The sequence below is a fragment of the Bacillus rossius genome, chromosome 10 (genome assembly GCF_032445375.1).
Source record: "Bacillus rossius redtenbacheri isolate Brsri chromosome 10, Brsri_v3, whole genome shotgun sequence".
Classification (NCBI taxonomy): domain Eukaryota; kingdom Metazoa; phylum Arthropoda; class Insecta; order Phasmatodea; family Bacillidae; genus Bacillus; species Bacillus rossius.
The window spans coordinates 23,866,605-23,886,060 of NC_086337.1; the positions used below are offsets into that span (position 1 = coordinate 23,866,605).

The 19,456-nt window shown below is 45.0% G+C and overlaps 1 protein-coding gene across 1 annotated transcript in view; it reads right to left on the reverse strand.

Moving 5' to 3' along the window:
• LOC134536306 (nephrin-like) overlaps positions 1–19,456 on the reverse strand; it is a 414,417-nt gene that overhangs the window by 41,586 nt on the left and 353,375 nt on the right. The window lies entirely within an intron of this gene.

The window sequence follows — 19,456 nt, forward strand, 5'->3', positions numbered from 1 at the left end:
TTTTATTTTTATTTTTATTTATTTATTTTATTTATTAGTTTTTCTTCAACAGAAAAAGTTCTTAGCAATGGCGTATGTCCAAAAACTTACATCAAGTCATGCACTCCCATTGCACAAATCTTTTAAAGATAACATCAATGCCCGGTATGGACCCGGTATGCATATTTCTCTGAGGAAGTTGGAAAAGAAATTAATTGATTTATCACAATGTTCGAATAACTTGACCTTTCTCTGTAAATGTCGCAGTAAGGGAGTCATTCCTAGAGGACTCACAATCAAATCCCCGGTCAACAGCAAACAGGCTCAACAAATAACCCGGAAAGCCAGCCAAAAGCTTCTGAGTGAAAGAATTGCCGCATATCACTGCCAAAAATCACATTTGAACAATGAAATTTCGGCACTACAGCTTGAAATTCAGTCTACCCTCAATACTAAAGATTTCAATCGCATCTATCAGTCCATCACGAATCTGGTCCAAAAGAGGTCTCTACAGTGCAAAGAGAAACAAAAAGATAAATTAGCCAAACTGACGAGTAAGATGAATACAAAAACACATCCCACAACACAGAGCATCAACACTGTCGTTAATTCATCTTCAAGAAAGCTGTCCAATAGCGAGGAAAATGTTTTACAAAAAGGCCTCAATTTCAGCATTGCTCCACGACACATTCCTGCACTTGACATAGTTTCATCTGTTGAGAGTGCAATATACAAACTTCCTGCCGCCAAACAAGATGAATTTCGTTGGAATGTGCGTACAGCAATCACTTCAGCTGGTCCACCTAAACCGAATCTGCCGCCTGATGAACTAAAGGCCATCAAAACTCTGAAATCCGACCATACCATTGTAATCCTCCCAGCCGATAAGGGTCGTGCTACAGTCATACTTGACAAACCAGACTATGAGCAAAAAATTACTGATTTGATCACCACAGATCAATATACAAAACTGGTAAAAGACCCCACAGCCAGCATTGAAAGAAAAGTGTACCAAACTCTAAAAAAACATCAGAATCACATCCCAGAAAAAACTAGATCAGAACTGACACCACACAGCAGTAAAGCACCCCACATTTACGGTCTTCCAAAGATTCATAAACCCGACATGCATCTGCGCCCGATCATCAGTTGTTGTAATTCCCCATGCCAGAAACTATCAAAATATCTCCTGAAAATTGTTGAGCCACTAGCAGGACAGACAGATACATTTGTCAAAGATTCTAATCATTTTATTTCTATAGTCAAAACACTGAAAATGGAAAACAATGATACCCTGGTGAGTTTTGATGTCCAAAGCCTCTTCACTAATGTGCCAGTAGCCGAAACACTCAGCATTGTCAAGGCGAAATTGGAAGCTGATCCAACCCTAAAGGACAGAACTATAATACCAATCCCATCCATCATGGAAATGATTACCCTCTGTGTCACCACAACATATTTCCAGTTCAAGGATATTTTCTACAAACAGACCGATGGCATGGCAATGGGCTCTTCTCTTTCACCATTTATGGCCAATATATTTATGGAAAACTTTGAGCAAGAAGCACTTAGCAAAAGTAATAGCCCTCCAAAAATCTGGCTCCGTTATGTGGATGATACCTTCACTGTCTGGCAACATGGACCTGAAACTTTGGAGGAATTTGTGAACCACCTCAACTCTCTGAGGCCATCAATAAAATTCACATATGAAAAAGAAACCAAAGGTAGCATTCCTTTCCTGGATGTACTAGTCAGCAGAAAAAACAACAGCCTGGAAACAAAAGTATACAGGAAACCTACGCACACAGGCCAATACCTTAATTTTGCATCCAACCATCCCAAAACAACAAAAACTGGCATAATTCACACACTAACCAACCGAGCTGAGATTATTTGTTCTGATGAGAAATCTATTGCGGTTGAACACAATCATATAAAAAAAGAACTCATAGCCAATGGTTACCCTGTCAACACCATCAAACAGCATTTGAAATCCAACAAAACACTCAAATCCACAGAAACTGAGAAACCTGCAGGAACCCTAGTTATTCCATATGTTCAAGGGCTTTCAGAAAAAATAAGACGCCTAGGAAATAAATATGGACTTCAAACAGCATTCCGTTCTAAATCTACTATTAAAAGTATTGTTACCAAGGTGAAACCAGCCACAGAAAAATTACAAACTCACAACTGTGTGTATCAAATCCCCTGTGAATGTGGCCACATGTACATAGGTGAAACTGGCAGAGCTCTATCCACCCGAATCAAAGAACACAAAAACAACTGCAAGAAGGGTGAAACCCTAAAATCCAGACTTGCTGAACATACATGGGAAAATAGCCACAAAATTCTCTGGGAAGACTCCACACCACTCATACAGGAATCCGATAAAATAAAAAGGAAAATCAAAGAATCAGCCTTCATTATTAGCAATAAAAATATTTTCAGCCAGCAGAGCATTGAATTAAAAAATATGTGGATCCCTTTGATAAAGAGAGAAACATCCCTGCAGCACAAAACAATAGCCAATACTCAACCCACCATAACCAATCCGCTTTAACTACATGGTGCACAGCCAATGGGGAGACAGCTCGTCTGTCATTGGCTGAGCAAGATGTAGCCCTTTCTCTGATAAATACCCTCATTTTCCAGCCCCTTCTCATTCTTTACCGCGTGCTGGTCGGAGAAGGGTCAGCCTCTCTCTTTGCCTAGCCTGGCGTTCCTAAAAAGGAAGCTCAGGTCAGTGGCCAGTGCGTAAGGTGCTAGGTTCGATAGGTAGCTAGGACGCGGCGAACAGATAGGAATACCACGCTAGTTAGGTCGGACGATACGCCTGTTGTGTGCCCTGCTTTTTTCAAGGCGGGGCACCTACTTGCGATGAGTAGTAGCGACGAGGAGATGGAGGTCGGCACCGCGACGAAGCGCACGCATGAGGGCAGCGACTCAGAGACTGAACACTCTGTTCAGTCTAAAAAACCGTCAGGGCTCCAGCCCACCACAACCGAGGACGACAACAGTGGCTTCACCACTGTTGAGCGTAGACAACGCAGGCGTAATAGCGATGCGTCACAAGCGGTACCGACACCGCAACAACGGACACCGACTGACGAGGCTCCGCGCTACAAACGCGTACCATTCGTAATCCGCAACAGTCAGGCAATCGGCAGCTTGGGCCCTGCCTTCGCGCGACTCGGCATCAAAAACCGAATGACGCTGACGAAGCGTCAAGAAGTGCGCATAACATTTGATGGCAAATTGGACCAAGACAAAGCGACCGCTTGGTTTAAAGCAAACGATGTGCCTTTCCACACTTTCTCCCAGCCCAGCGAGCGAGGGGAAAAAGTAGTGATCAAGAATTTGAGTAAATTCACGCCGGTTGATGCGATTTCTGAGGAGCTCACCGCGCTCGGGTTTAAAGTAAATTTCATCAAACAGCTCAGTCGGCGGCTAACAGACCGCAACTCAGGGCAAGAGTTTTTCGAGCCAACACCGTCATTCATGGTGTGCGTGGCACCTAGCGCGCACGACATCTACGCCGTCAAACAACTATACTACACAAGTGGTATAAAGATTGAGCGGTACACGACTCGCGCGGAAGACGTCCCGCTCTGTAAGAGGTGTAGTTCCTTCGGACACACCACCGGAAACTGTTCAGAAGTACCTAAATGCATCAGGTGCGCGGGTTCGCATCCCCGCAGCGAATGCCCAGTCCCAGAGGAGGCACCAAAGGTGTGCTCGAACTGTAAAGAGACAGGCCACACCGCGGCCTGGCGACAGTGCCCCGCGTTTTTGAAGATTGTAGAGTCGCGTAGACAGGCCGCCGCGGAACAGGCAGCACAAAAAGCTGCGCGCACAGCCTCGCGAGCACAGCCGGCCGCACCGACGCGGGAAAGTTTCCCCCCTCCCCCCGCGCCCACCAGGGAACACGTGCACCGGGCAACAACAACAACAACAGAGCGCAGTCCGCGAAACGCACGGCCCAGCGAGCAGGCCAGCCAACCGGGCATAAATCAAACACAGGCAGTAGCTTCGACGTCATACGCGGCAGCTACGTCAGGCGTAAGCGCACCACGGCGCACGGCAACGGAAATCGTGCAGGCTCGCGTCGAGAAGAGCCAGCAGCATAGAACAGAAACCGCGCCAGAAGCACAGCCAAATAATAATATCACTAGCCTCGCGGAACTCGCAGAGATCTTGCGCATGTGCGATTATTGGAATTTAGTGAAGGCACTCGAACCGTATTACGCACGCATCCGCTCCACCGAGAGCATTAAATACCGCCAAACCATTCTATTGGAAGCACTTGCGACAGTGCTCCAGTAAATGGCAGTAAACATGGGGAAAACACTACAACTCCTAAACTTTAATGCATGTGGTCTCCGCCTTCGGTCGTACGAGTTGGAACAGTGCCTTGTAATATATGGGATTGATGTGGCATTCATTACCGAGACTCACCTATCACCGCATCATCGATTTAATATTTGTGGTTACACCACTTACCGCACTGACCGCGCCACTCGTGGGGGCGGCACAGCCATATTAATTAAACACGGGATTCATCACCATCCGATAGAAATAACTGGCTTAGAGCACCTAGAGGCCACCAGCATAAATATTCGTAATAAAAATGCGCATGTTTGCATGTCGGCAGTATATAAACCCCCAGATAAGCCACTACTTTCTAGGGATTTAAATAAATTAATTAATCCACAGCAACACTTTTTCATCGCAGGCGATTTAAACAGCAAAAACGAAGACTGGGGATGCAAAAATACTAACCCAGCAGGCAGAAAATTATTAGATCATTCGGTAGCAAATAATTACGAAATTTTTGCTCCAGGCTCGCCAACTTGCTATCCAACGAATGGTGGCATGCCTGACATATTAGATATAGCTCTTACAAACATACCAGGTGCGCAGGTTATTTCAGAAAAATTAGATGAGCTTGACTCAGACCATTTTCCGGTACTAATTCAATTAACTTTTAATGCTCAATTTTGCGCAGCGATATTTAGCCGCACTTTTGGTATTCCCGACTGGGACAAATTTCGCGAAGACCTGGAATTAACTTTTACAGAAACTCCAGCGATAGACACAGCAGATGAGCTCGAAACTCACGTAAAACTTTTCACCGACACAATTACAGACGTGCGCAAAAAACACACGACAATCGTGAATAAAAGAGAATTTACGCGAATAAATTACCCAGATGTAGACATGCTAATCGTTTTAAAACGGCAGGCGCGCAACACTTATCAACGAACGAGAACACCGCAAGCTAGGACTGAATACAATCGCCTTAAAGCTCAAGTCTCGCGAAAACTTAAAGATTTAAAAATAGAAAAATACGGAAACTTAATAACAGAGTGCGCAACTCAACCTCGGCAAATGTGGCGGCTCACACGCAATTTACGAGGGAAAAATAAATTTATCTCCACACCGGCCATTGTTACAAACGCGGGCATTAAATATGACGCGATAGATAAAGCAAATGCTATAGCAGACATTTTTGAAAAACAATTTTCACCAAACGAGGACATAAACGAGCCTCAGTTTACTAGGACCACGACAGTAGCTGTTAATAACTATTTACAAATCGTTCCACAAGCCGAGCCGGAACTCGTAACAATTAAAGAGCTCTTAGAAGCTATTCACTCGCGACCAAAAAATAAAGCAGGCGGACCTGACGGAATAAATTTTGATACTTTAAAGAAATTATCATTTCAGGCTATACAATACTTTCTTAAAATAATAAATGCTATTTTTATTCTTAAATCCTACCCAGCGTCATGGAAACTAGCTAAAGTTATCACCATTCCGAAACCGGGAAAAAATGCGTCACTACCACAAAACAGGCGACCTATTAGCCTCCTAAATAGCATGAGTAAAATTTTCGAAAAAATTTTACTCAAACGACTTCAACACCATTCGGACGAACACGAAGTCATTCCAGATAACCAATTTGGTTTTAGAAGGGGCCACTCTACCTCTCACCCCCTAATTAAGCTCATTGAAGAGGCCACTGACGGTTTTAACTCACGAGCGAAATTTACTGTCGCAACGATGCTAGACGCGGAAAAAGCTTTCGACAAAGTTTGGATACCTGGCTTAATTCAAAAATTAATTACATTTAACTTTCCAGACACGTATATTCATCTGGTGGCCCACTATTTATGGCGTCGAAATTTTTTTGTATCAATAGAGGGGGCGAAATCATCCACTCGGGAGCTGACAGCAGGTGTGCCGCAGGGGTCCCCACTCTCACCCTTTTTCTATAATGTTTACACAGCCGACATCCCGCGGGAACATGCCCACGTGCAATTATATGCAGACGACACTGCAATAATATATCAATCCCCGAATTTGAAGTTTGCTTTAACCAAAGTTCAGAGGCAGCTTACCTCACTCGAACAATGGTACACTCGCTGGCGCATTAAAATAAATGGAGCCAAGTCCACAACTTTAATTTTAACTAAAAAATACACCGCCCCCGACCGCGAATTAAAAATTTTTAATCAAGCCATACCATTTGTTAAATCGGCTAGATATTTAGGTTTAACTCTAGATACCAGGCTCACCTGGAAAGTTCACACCACTAAGGTGACACAGTTTGCGCGAGGCACTTTGCGCAGCCTATACTCAATGTTTAAGGCCCCCCAATTTCCTAGAAAGAAAAAATTACAGCTGTATTTACAAATAGTTCGCCCTCAATTATTATATGCTTGCGAAATCTGGGGCTATGCAGCAAAATGCCATATCGATAAAGTACAGGTCACTCAAAATAAATTTCTTAGAGCCATTGCAGATTGCGGCTGGTACACCAGCACACTAGAAGTACACCAGCTACTCAAAGTAGAATATGTAGAGGAATATATAAAACGGCAAAACAGGTCTTTTTATGGCCAGCTCCCTGAACATGCCAATACTTATATGAATTCACTTCCGGACTACGACCCAGCTGCACAGCGACAGTTTAAAAAACCGCGACTTGCCTAAGCCAGGTTATACTAGAATCCACACATCCCATGTACGCAGGGCAACTTAGCAAACGTAGCAGACGTTTCTCTCTGGCCCCGATGTGCCTGTCTACGTCCTGCGGTGCAAATAATCAACATTGGACTAGCCAATGATTGACATGCCCAGGACTCGTAAATATTGCGTCAACACTACTTTTGGCCCAGCGGGGCTCTATTTTATTGCGTCAACACTACCTTTGACCCAGCGGGGCTCTAATTATAAACCAGCGACAACTCGACCGCAGGCCCAAATTCCTTTAATTACCAAATCTTTCCTTCCCCCACCTCCTCCACTAGTCCTTGCTAGTTGTTTTCCCCAGCCATTATTAATTAATTCATTAATGTAACTTTCATTTTCTTGCTAATTCGAAATGGTCCGAAGCATGCAGGTGTAGGTTTTGACCCATGCAGCGGTCCACTGCCTGTGTGTTAGGGCTGACTCCGTATGCCTGAAGGGCGAGACCCGCCTGGCAGGCTTCACCTCCAGTGCCGGCCGCGTTTCGGAAGGCATGGGTTTTTGAATTGCGACAAAAAAAAAAAAAAAAAAACTGGACGAGGGCATCTCTCTGCTCGAACAATAATAGAATAGGATGACATTCATTTACTAATTTCACTCTCTATTTTTCAGGTTTAGACGACAACAGCCTGGGGGCTAACTACAGCAATACTGGTTTAGCCTAACTTTGACCGAACTATACTGGAACGCAATAGTTCGGTCCTTAAGGCGGCCAGGTGTTTACTAATCTATGTAATTTCTCCTACACATCGGTAAACTTACACGATGATATGCCTGCTTGGTCAGCCGGGTATGTGCGGCCTTGGAGCTATACACTACACTCACACAACGAGATTAATTAGGCCATTTTTGCGCACACTCCACACGCCTCTAAATACAGACATCACGACACTCTCATGCATCAGTTAGCCAACTAACTGAGGGGAAAGGGTGACCTCCCCCCGCCTGACACCTACACTATTAAAAATAGAGCCAAGCAACATGCGACAGCTATTTTACTTCTTCTGGACCGTGAGCCACCTTTAATCTTAAAATCACACACATCGCGCCCCGCCGACGTTTCCAATGATTCGATCAAAGTGACGGGGTTGCACTATTTATATTGGCGACCACATAGCGAGTTATGGGAACGTAATAGTTCCCGGTATCGCTGTCACACGCTCCCGGCCGAGCATATGAGGAAACGGCGGCAGCCCCTTCTCAGTCGCACCTGTGTTTCCATACCATGTGCGTCTCTGCCTGAGGACGGGAGCAGATAGCAGTTCCCGAAACGTCGCTTGTTTCTGTTTAGGTAAAACTATTGTATTTGTTTGTTTTTTCGTTTTGTCATGTTTTTGTCTCGCTTCAACTGTTGTGCTGAATTATTTTGGGTTTCAATATTTTTGTGTTGTCATCATTTGTGGGGATTTTTTCGTTCTCTTAGTACATTTTTCTTTGTTTTTCTTTGTTTGCTGACCATATTCCTGTTTCGGAATATTTTGTGGTGTTCATATCCTTGTTGACAACAGCAATTGTTTGCTTAATTTTGTGTGTTTTTTGTATCTTTTTTTGAGTATTTTTATTTTTATTTTTATTTATTTATTTTATTTATTAGTTTTTCTTCAACAGAAAAAGTTCTTAGCAATGGCGTATGTCCAAAAACTTACATCAAGTCATGCACTCCCATTGCACAAATCTTTTAAAGATAACAATAAGTCCAAAACTTTAAGTTAATACAAAATTTGGTCAAGTGTCATTATTTTTAACTGCTATATTAGAATATGAAATGCAGTATATTAATTCTGAAATGATAGTTTTTATAGCAAATTTAAGCTTAAGTTTAGGTAAATTTCCTGAACGTCTAAAGGAAGCGATTGTTACTTCCTTGTATAATGGGGGTAGCTTTAAAATTTTAGAAGAAAAGTGTTAAAAACAATTAATTTAATTTTTAGATAGTTACAAAAAATAACTGTAAATTTATATCGGTTTAGAAAATATTTAAGTACAAATGATCATCTAAGCAAAGTAACAAACTTTGTCCACAAAGCCAGAGAAGAAGATAAAAAAAATATGTTTGTGTAATGGATCTTGCGAAGGCTTTTGATACAGTCTCATATAAAAAACACTTCTGGATAAAGTGGATAAGGTAGGAATAAGAAGTTTGGCCAACATTTGGTTTAAAAGTTATTATGGAGGGTAAATAGGAGTCACACAGGGCAGTATTCTTATGCTAATTTTTGTTTCTGTTTATATATATATATAAATGATTTATGTAACATCGACATACAGGGGCCGATAGTTTCTTTCGCAGATGATACTGCAATTTTATTTTCTACTGAAAATGGGACTTCTGTATTTGAAACGGTTAAAAATTTAACTTTAAAAATTGAAGACGTATTAGATGATAGTTATCTTTCTCTAAATATAAATAAAACCATATATATAATATGACTATAATATAAGTAATATTATATATTACATTATCTGCCAACATTTTTGGTCAGCCTATCAAACATAAAATTAAATTTCATTTATGTAATGAAATAAAGGTTAACTACAAAAAATGTGGGGTCGCAGAAAGAGTCATCATGTAAAAAACTTAGAAATAAAGTTCAACTCTTATCTGAAATGGAACCAACATGATTCTTTTCTTACAAACAAAATTCGAAAAATGGTGCACAAATTTGGTGAAATAAGATCTATATTACCTCTTGAAGGAATAAGAATGGTTTATTTTGCTGCAGTATGTCTTTCTGGTTTGGAGAGGAATGAGCAATACGTCAAATAAAACACTTATTAAAAATCAAAAACTTATTTTTAAGTCATTAGAAAAAATATAGGTATTTATACCCATTCAAGGAAATTTTTAAATCTTTTTAGAGTATTTGATATTAAAAGAACGTATTTTAGAGCCACAATAACGAGTATATATCGAATGGAAAATCAGTTAAATTATGTATATCATAATTATCCTACACTTCATGACAAAACATAAATTTACCTATTCCTCTATTTCATAAAACAATTTTAAAGAGATCTTTAGAATTTTTGCTTCCAAAAATTGTAGTTATTCTTACTGAAAAATTGAAAACAAAACGTTATTTTCAAATAAAATAATTATGCCAATCTTGGCCTGTATAATTTAACCGATGACGAGATTACTGAAGTCTTTAATGAAGGTTTTATAGACTGTAGTAATTTATGTACTTGTACTTTTTCAATAAATACTAATTTTTACTTTTTTTAACCAGTGCTACACTTAATCCTGTGTTTAATTTGATTGCTCTTTTAACTTTAAATTTTATAAAACTTATGAAGGATTTTTTAAGTAAATTTAATTTTTAATTATTTTCCAATTCTTACAATTTTAAAATGTTTACATAAGTAAAAATACCGCAAGTATATTATAGTGACTAGATTCACTCACACACTAGCTTGCTTTTGTGAGTGCTAATGATCCTGTTTAAGGGTGTATGACCCGTTCCAGGTCATGATTTTAGATTTATATTAATCACTGATCAACTTTTAGACATTTTCAATCGTTTAGCTTTCACGAAATGAAAAATATATATAGTTGCATACTTTTTGCATAATTAGCTGCCAAAGTTACATTTTTAACCTTTTTGGGTTGTACAAATAACGATAATTTAATTTATTGCAGAACTGAAACTTTTTAGGATTAACTGCAATGCCACTGGCTACTTCAAGAAATGGTTTGCATTTCTATCACAAAAACTCATTTCATGTTTCTTGGCTGTCAAGATCATACAAATTTTGAGAATTTTGAAATGTCAGGTAAAATTAATTAATATTTTCTGAAAGAAATGCAAACCATTTCTTGAAGTAGCCAGTGGCATAGCAGTTAATCCTAAAAAGTTTCAGTTCTGCAATAAATTAAATTCTCCTTATTTGTACAACCCAAAATGGTAAAAAATGTAAATTTTGCAGCTAATTATGCAAAAAGTATGCAACTATATATATTTTTCATTTCATAAAAGTTAAACGATTGAAAATGTCTAAAAGTTGATCAGTGATTAATATAAATCTAAAATCATGACCTGGAACGGGACATACGCCCTTAATTTAAAGAATTGTAATCAAATTGTTATAAAAAGGTGAAATAAAATTATTATTATTATGTCACTACTAAATCGAAGCTCTTGATTTAACACTTTCAGTATACTCGGCAACTATAATGATACATGTAGGTATCAAACCTTGATGTGTGACCTAATGTGTACCTACATTTCAGTGGACATCATACTTTATGACTATGAAATAAATATGAAGTTAATTTTAATAATTATTTAAAAACAATAATGCACCAACATTATAATTATTTCCACAAAAAAACAACTCAAAAAATAGTTTAGCTAAGATAAAAAAAAATTATATCAGGTATATCTTAGGAATTTACAAAATACGACCAAAATGTTTGTTAAAATTGTGCGCATAATATTCTTTAAAAATTATAAAGTGGTTAAAAATTAATTTATTTTTAATGTGCTTCGCATCTCGATGATCATGAAACAACTTTTGGAGGATCCTGCTAGTCAAGCTGAGATAAAAAAAAATAAAGGAAAGGGTACATTTATTTATTTTTACTTTTTTTTGCTTCGCTCCACCATAAATCGAGCCGGAAGCCAATCTCGCCACGGCCCGCAGGGTTTTAATTGTGTTTCTTGTAGTTGGTATCATTAAGGGTAATCTCTGCACACTCGCGCCAACACATACACACACACACACGCACACGCTGCGGGTAAGCGCGTGGCAAGGCAGGGCTGGTAAGGGGTAGGAAGACCAGGTCTGACCCGGACTTTTCGTGGCGAGTACATAAAGTCCTTTAACAAGGTTACGCTGAAACTCCGTCGGGAGGGAGAAGTGAAGGGGAGGGGGAGGGTTTGAATCTCTCAGGGGTTGAAATAATGGCTGCGCTTCACGACAAAGACGCCAGGCCCGGGAAATATTAGGTGGGGGGTTTAGAAAAAAAATATATATATGTATTCACGCTGCTGCGAAGCTAACGAATAATTCAGGGTCGAGATCTCACTCCATACTCCATCTCCCTCCCCCAGGTCATTTCGTCTTTTTCGAGCACAATTTTTTTTTTTCCCCCGTGCCACCCTTTCGCCATTTGTAAGGAGCCCTCTAGGCCCAAAGGACGGGCGTTAGGTCTACTTGGCCCTAACGACCTGCGGAAATGGATTTAACTGGAACGTGAGAAGTCAAGGGCCTGCAGACGTGAATGGGATGGCGCCGTGAACACCCTTAATGCTCGCAATTCCCTGAAGAACACCCTCGAAAAATAAATATTTATGTTTGCACCCTTAAAATTTTTTTTCCACCCCATGTAAAAAAATATGAAAGAATGGATGCTTTAACAAAAATGTACCAGTTCCAAGGACTTACGATTGCGATTGAATGTGAAACAAACAATGGAAAAATAATTACCTACATATTTTTTTTTGTATAAAATGAGAGTGTTTAGAAAAAAAAGCAATTATAAATGTATCTCACCTTTTACACTTATAAAAACAAAATACTTTATTTTACTATATTAAATATTCCTCATTCTCATACTGGAGTTATGCATTTAACAAATTGTAGTTGCATTTTCGAAATAAATTTTTATATCTGAAAAAATAACGTAGTAAAGTAGAATTCATAATTATATAAAGGAATGAAAAAAAAATATCAACCAACGTTCATAATGCCATATACATTCGTGAAGTCCACAGTTTAAGAAAAACTTTTCATTACTCTCTTGATGAAGGAAATGCGTAGCGGAAATGACGCAGCATTAATGCTACGGAATTCTCGTAACGCTGCTTGTGTTCGTCTACTCCTTATTATTTTTTTTATTTTTTTTTCCATTTGAAATAATATCCGCATCCCTGTTATTTTCAATTGTTGTATCGTGTTCAATAAAAAACTACTAATAATTTATCGTAACTATACTAAATAACCAAAACAATTTCACTTCAGTCACGCGTGGACTCGACGCACACACTTTATTTAAGAATTCAGTTTATTCAGAAAGATAACATATTATTTATAAAATTGACACTGAAACGTTTGAAATGCTGCAAGCCAGAGGACTTGTAAACTTGCGGAAAAGGACCGATCCTGAGGACTTGTAAACTCGCGGAAAAGGCCCGAGCCAGAGGACTTGTAAACTAGAGAAGCAGGCCCGAGCCAGAGGACTTGTAAACTCGCGTAACGGGCCCGAGCCAGAGGACTTGTAAACTAGTGGAGCAGGCCCGAGCCTGAGGACTTGTAAACTATTGGAGCAGGCCCGTGCCAGAGGACTTGTAAACTCGCGTAACAGGCCCGCGCCAGAGGACTTGTAAACTTGTGGAGCAGGCCCGAGCCAGAGGACTTGTAAACTCGCGGAACAGGCCCGAGCCAGAGGACTTGTAAACTCGCGTAACAGGCCCGCGCCAGAGGACTTGAAACTTGTGGAGCAGGCCCAAGCCAGAGGAATTGTAAACTTGTGGAGCAAGCCCGAGCCAGAGGACTTGTAAACTAGTGGAGCAGGCCCGAGCCTGAGGACTTGTAAACTAGTGAGCAGGCCCGAGCCAGAGGACTTGTAAACTCGCGTAACAGGCCCGCGCCAGAGGACTTGTAAACTTGTGGAGCAGGCCCGAGCCAGAGGACTTGTAAACTCGCGGAACAGGCCCGAGCCAGAGGACTTGTAAACTAGTGGAGCAGACATGAACCAGAGGACTTGTAAGCTCGCAGAGCAGGCCTTAGCCAGAGGACTTGTAAACTAGTGGAGTTGGCCCGAGCCAGAGGACTTGTAAACTCGCATAACAGGCCCGAGCCAGAGGACTTTTAAACTCACGGAGCAGGCCCGAGCCAGAGGACTTGTAAACTTGTGGAGCAAGCCCGAGCCAGAGGACTTGTAAACTAGTGGAGCAGGCCCGAGCCTGAGGGCTTGTAAACTAGTGAGCAGGCCCGAGCCAGAGGACTTGTAAACTCGCGTAACAGGCCCGCGCCAGAGGACTTGTAAACTTGTGGAGCAGGCCCGAGCCAGAGGACTTGTAAACTCGCGGAACAGGCCCGAACCAGAGGACTTGTAAGCTCGCGGAGCAGGCCCCAGCCAAAGGACTTGTAAGCTCGCGGTGCAGGCCAGAGCCAGAGGACTTGTAAACTAGTGGAGCAGGCCCGAGCCAGAGGACTTGTAAACTAGTGGAGCAGGCCCAAGCCAGAGGACTTCAAACTCGCATAACAGGCCCGAGCCAGAGGACTTGTAAACTAGTGGAGCAGACATGAACCTGAGGACTTGTAAACTAGTGGAGCAGGCCCGAGCCAGAGGACTTGTAAACTAGTGGAGTTGGCCGGAGCCTGAGGACTTGTAAACTAGTGGAGCAGGCCCGAGCCAGAGGACTTGTAATCTAGTGGAGCAGGCCCGAGCCAGAGGACTTGTAAACTCGCGGAACAGGCCCGAGCCAGAGGACTTGTAAGCTCGCGTAACAGACACGAGCCAGAGGACTTGTAAACTCGTGTAACAGGCCCGAGCCAGAGGACTTGTAAACTCGCGGAGCAGGCCCGAGCCTGAGGACTTGTAAACTAGTGGAGCAGGCCCGAGCCAGAGGACTTGTAAACTAGTGGAGCAGGCCCGAGCCTGAGGACTTGTAAACTAGTAGAGCAGGCCCGAGCCAGAGGACTTGTAAACTAGTGGAGCAGACCCGAGCCAGAGCACTTGTAATCTAGTGGAGCAGGCCCGAGCCAGAGGACTTGTAATCTCGCGGAGCAGGCCCGAGCCAGAGGACTTGTAAACACGCGGAGCAGGCCCGAGCCAGAGGACTTGTAAACTTGCGGAGCAGGCCCGAGCCAGAGGACTTGTAAACTCGCGTAACAGGCCCGAGCCAGAGGACTTGTAAACTCACGGTGCAGGCCCGTGCCAGAGGACTTGTAAACTCGCGTAACAGGCCCAAGCCAGAGGACTTGTAAACTAGTGGAGCAGGCCCGAGCCTGAGGACTTGTAAACTAGTGGAGCAGGCCCGAGCCAAAGGACTTGTAAACTCGCGGAGCAGGCCCGAGCCTGAGGACTTGTAAACTCGCGTAACAGGCCCGAGCCAGAGGACTTGTAAACTCACGGTGCAGGCCCGAGCCAGAGGACTTGTAAACTCGCGGAAAAGGCCCGAGCCAGAGGACTTGTAAACTAGAGAAGCAGGCCCGAGCCAGAGGACTTGTAAACTCGCGTAACGGGCCCGAGCCAGAGGACTTGTAAACTAGTGGAGCAGGCCCGAGCCTGAGGACTTGTAAACTATTGGAGCAGGCCCGTGCCAGAGGACTTGTAAACTCGCGTAACAGGCCCGCGCCAGAGGACTTGTAAACTTGTGGAGCAGGCCCGAGCCAGAGGACTTGTAAACTCGCGGAACAGGCCCGAGCCAGAGGACTTGTAAACTCGCGTAACAGGCCCGCGCCAGAGGACTTGTAAACTTGTGGAGCAGGCCCGAGCCAGAGGAATTGTAAACTTGTGGAGCAAGCCCGAGCCAGAGGACTTGTAAACTAGTGGAGCAGGCCCGAGCCTGAGGACTTGTAAACTAGTGAGCAGGCCCGAGCCAGAGGACTTGTAAACTCGCGTAACAGGCCCGCGCCAGAGGACTTGTAAACTTGTGGAGCAGGCCCGAGCCAGAGGACTTGTAAACTCGCGGAACAGGCCCGAGCCAGAGGACTTGTAAACTCGCGGAACAGGCCCGAACCAGAGGACTTGTAAGCTTGCGGAGCAGGCCCCAGCCAAAGGACTTGTAAGCTCGCGGTGCAGGCCCGAGCCAGAGGACTTGTAAACTAGTGGAGCAGGCCCGAGCCAGAGGACTTGTAAACTAGTGTAGCAGGCCCAAGCCAGAGGACTTCAAACTCGCATAACAGGCCCGAGCCAGAGGACTTGTAAACTAGTGGAGCAGACATGAACCAGAGGACTTGTAAGCTCGCAGAGCAGGCCTTAGCCAGAGGACTTGTAAACTAGTGGAGTTGGCCCGAGCCAGAGGACTTGTAAACTCGCATAACAGGCCCGAGCCAGAGGACTTTTAAACTCACGGAGCAGGCCCGAGCCAGAGGACTTGTAAACTTGTGGAGCAAGCCCGAGCCAGAGGACTTGTAAACTAGTGGAGCAGGCCCGAGCCTGAGGGCTTGTAAACTAGTGAGCAGGCCCGAGCCAGAGGACTTGTAAACTCGCGTAACAGGCCCGCGCCAGAGGACTTGTAAACTTGTGGAGCAGGCCCGAGCCAGAGGACTTGTAAACTCGCGGAACAGGCCCGAACCAGAGGACTTGTAAGCTCGCGGAGCAGGCCCCAGCCAAAGGACTTGTAAGCTCGCGGTGCAGGCCAGAGCCAGAGGACTTGTAAACTAGTGGAGCAGGCCCGAGCCAGAGGACTTGTAAACTAGTGGAGCAGGCCCAAGCCAGAGGACTTCAAACTCGCATAACAGGCCCGAGCCAGAGGACTTGTAAACTAGTGGAGCAGACATGAACCTGAGGACTTGTAAACTAGTGGAGCAGGCCCGAGCCAGAGGACTTGTAAACTAGTGGAGTTGGCCGGAGCCTGAGGACTTGTAAACTAGTGGAGCAGGCCCGAGCCAGAGGACTTGTAATCTAGTGGAGCAGGCCCGAGCCAGAGGACTTGTAAACTCGCGGAACAGGCCCGAGCCAGAGGACTTGTAAGCTCGCGTAACAGACACGAGCCAGAGGACTTGTAAACTCGTGTAACAGGCCCGAGCCAGAGGACTTGTAAACTCGCGGAGCAGGCCCGAGCCTGAGGACTTGTAAACTAGTGGAGCAGGCCCGAGCCAGAGGACTTGTAAACTAGTGGGGCAGGCCCGAGCCTGAGGACTTGTAAACTAGTGGAGCAGGCCCGAGCCAGAGGACTTGTAAACTAGTGGAGCAGACCCGAGCCAGAGCACTTGTAATCTAGTGGAGCAGGCCCGAGCCAGAGGACTTGTAATCTCGCGGAGCAGGCCCGAGCCAGAGGACTTGTAAACACGCGGAGCAGGCCCGAGCCAGAGGACTTGTAAACTTGTGGAGCAGGCCCGAGCCAGAGGACTTGTAAACTCGCGTAACAGGCCCGAGCCAGAGGACTTGTAAACTCACGGTGCAGGCCCGTGCCAGAGGACTTGTAAACTCGCGTAACAGGCCCAAGCCAGAGGACTTGTAAACTAGTGGAGCAGGCCCGAGCCTGAGGACTTGTAAACTAGTGGAGCAGGCCCGAGCCAGAGGACTTGTAAACTCGCGGAGCAGGCCCGAGCCTGAGGACTTGTAAACTCGCGTAACAGGCCCGAGCCAGAGGACTTGTAAACTCACGGTGCAGGCCCGAGCCAGAGGACTTGTAAACTCGCGTAACAGGCCCAAGCCAGAGGACTTGTAAACTAGTGGAGCAGGCCCGAGCCTGAGGACGTGTAAACTAGTGGAGCAGGCCCGATCCAGAGGACTTGTAAACTCGCGGAGCAGGCCCGAGCCTGAGGACTTGTAAACTAGTGGAGAAGGCCCGAGCCTGAGGACTTGTAAACTAGTGGAGCAGGCCCGAGCCAGAGGACTTGTAACCTCGCGGAGCAGGCCCGAGCCTGAGGACTTGTAAACTAGTGGAGCAGGCCCGAGCCAGAGGACTTGTAAACTAGTGGAGCAGACCCGAGACAGAGCACTTGTAATCTAGTAGAGCAGGCCCGAGCCAGAGGACTTGTAAGCTTGCAGAGCAGGCCCGAGCCAGAGGACTTGTAAGCTCGCGTAACAGGCCCGAGCCAGAGGACTTATAAACTTGCGTAACAGGCCCGAGCCAGAGGACTTGTAAACTCACGGTGCAGGCTCGAGCCAGAGGACTTGTAAACTCGCGTAACAGGCCCAAGCCAGAGGACTTGTAAACTCGTGGAGCAGGCCCGAGCCTGTGGACTTGTAAACTAGTGGAGCAGGCCCGAGCCAGAGGACTTGTATCTAGTGGAGCAGGCCCAAGCCAGAGGAAATGTAAGCTCGCGGAGCAGGCCCGAGCCAGAGGACTTGTAAACTAGTGGAGCAGGCCCGAGCCAGAGGACTTGTAAGCTCGCGTAACAGGCCCGAGCTAGAGGACTTGTATACTAGTGGAGCAGGCCCGAGCCTGAGGACTTGTAAACTAGTGGAGCAGGCCCGAGCTAGAGGATTTGTAAACTCCCGTAACAGGCCCGAGCCAGAGGACTTGTAAACTAGTGGAGCAGGCCTGAGCCAGAGGATTTGTAAACTCGCGTAACAGGCCCGAGCCAGAGGACTTGTAAACTCGCGTAACAGGCCCGAGCCAGAGGACTTGTAAACACGCGGAGCAGGCCCGAGCCAGAGGACTTGTAAGCTCGCGGAGCAGGCCCGTGCCAGAGGACTTGTAAACTAGTGGAGCAGGCCCGAGCCAGGAGGACTTGTAAACTCGCGTAACAGGCCCGAGCCTGAGGACTTGTAAACTAGTGGAGCAGGCCCGAGCAAGGAGGACTTGTAAACTAGTGGAGCAGGCCCGCGCAAGGAGGACTTGTAAACTAGTGGAGCAGGCCCGAGCAAGGAGGACTTGTAAACTAGTGGAGCAGGCCCGCGCAAGGAGGACTTGTAAACTCGCGTAACAGGCCCGAGCCAGAGGACTTGTAAACTAGTGGAGCAGGCCCGAGCCTGAGGACTTGTAAACTAGTGGAGCAGGCCCGAGCAAGGAGGACTTGTAAACTCGCGTAACAGGCCCGAGCCAGAGGACTTGTAAACTAGTGGAGCAGGCCCGAGTAAGGAGGACTTGTAAACTCGCGTAACAGGCCCGAGCCAGAGGACTTGTAAACTAGTGGAGCAGGCCCGAGCCTGAGGACTTGTAAACTAGTGGAGCAGGCCCGAGCCTAAGGACTTGTAAACTAGTGGAGCAGGCCCGAGCAAGGAGGACTTGTAAACTCGCTGAGCAGGCCTGGAGCCTGAGGACTTGTAAACTCGCGGAGCAGGCCCGAGCCAGAGGACTTGTAAACTCGCGGAGCAGGCCCGAGCCAGAGGACTTGTAAACTCTTGGATCAGGCGCGAGCCAGAGGACTTGTAAACTCGCGGAGCATGCCCAAGCCAGAGGACTTGTAAACTCGTGGAGCAAGCCTGAGCCAGAGGACTTGTAAACTCGCGGAGCAGGCCCGAGTCAGAGGAAATGTAAACTCGCGGAGCAGGCCCGAGCCAGAGGACTTGTAAACTCGCGGAGCAGGCCCGAGCCAGAGGACTTGTAATCTCGCGGAGCAGGCCCGAGCCAGAGGACTTGTAAACTCGCGGAGCAGGACTTGATGTAAGCTTTTGGACTTACGCCATTGTCTGTAGATGAAAACTACAAAAACACCAAAGACAAAAACACAAATTAAGCAAAAAATTGCTGTTGTCAACAGGATATAAACACCACATAATATTCCATAACACGAATATGGTCACAAAAAAAGAAAAACAATGAAAATGGACTAACAGAATGAAAAAAAACCCACAAATGATGACAGCAAAAAAATATTG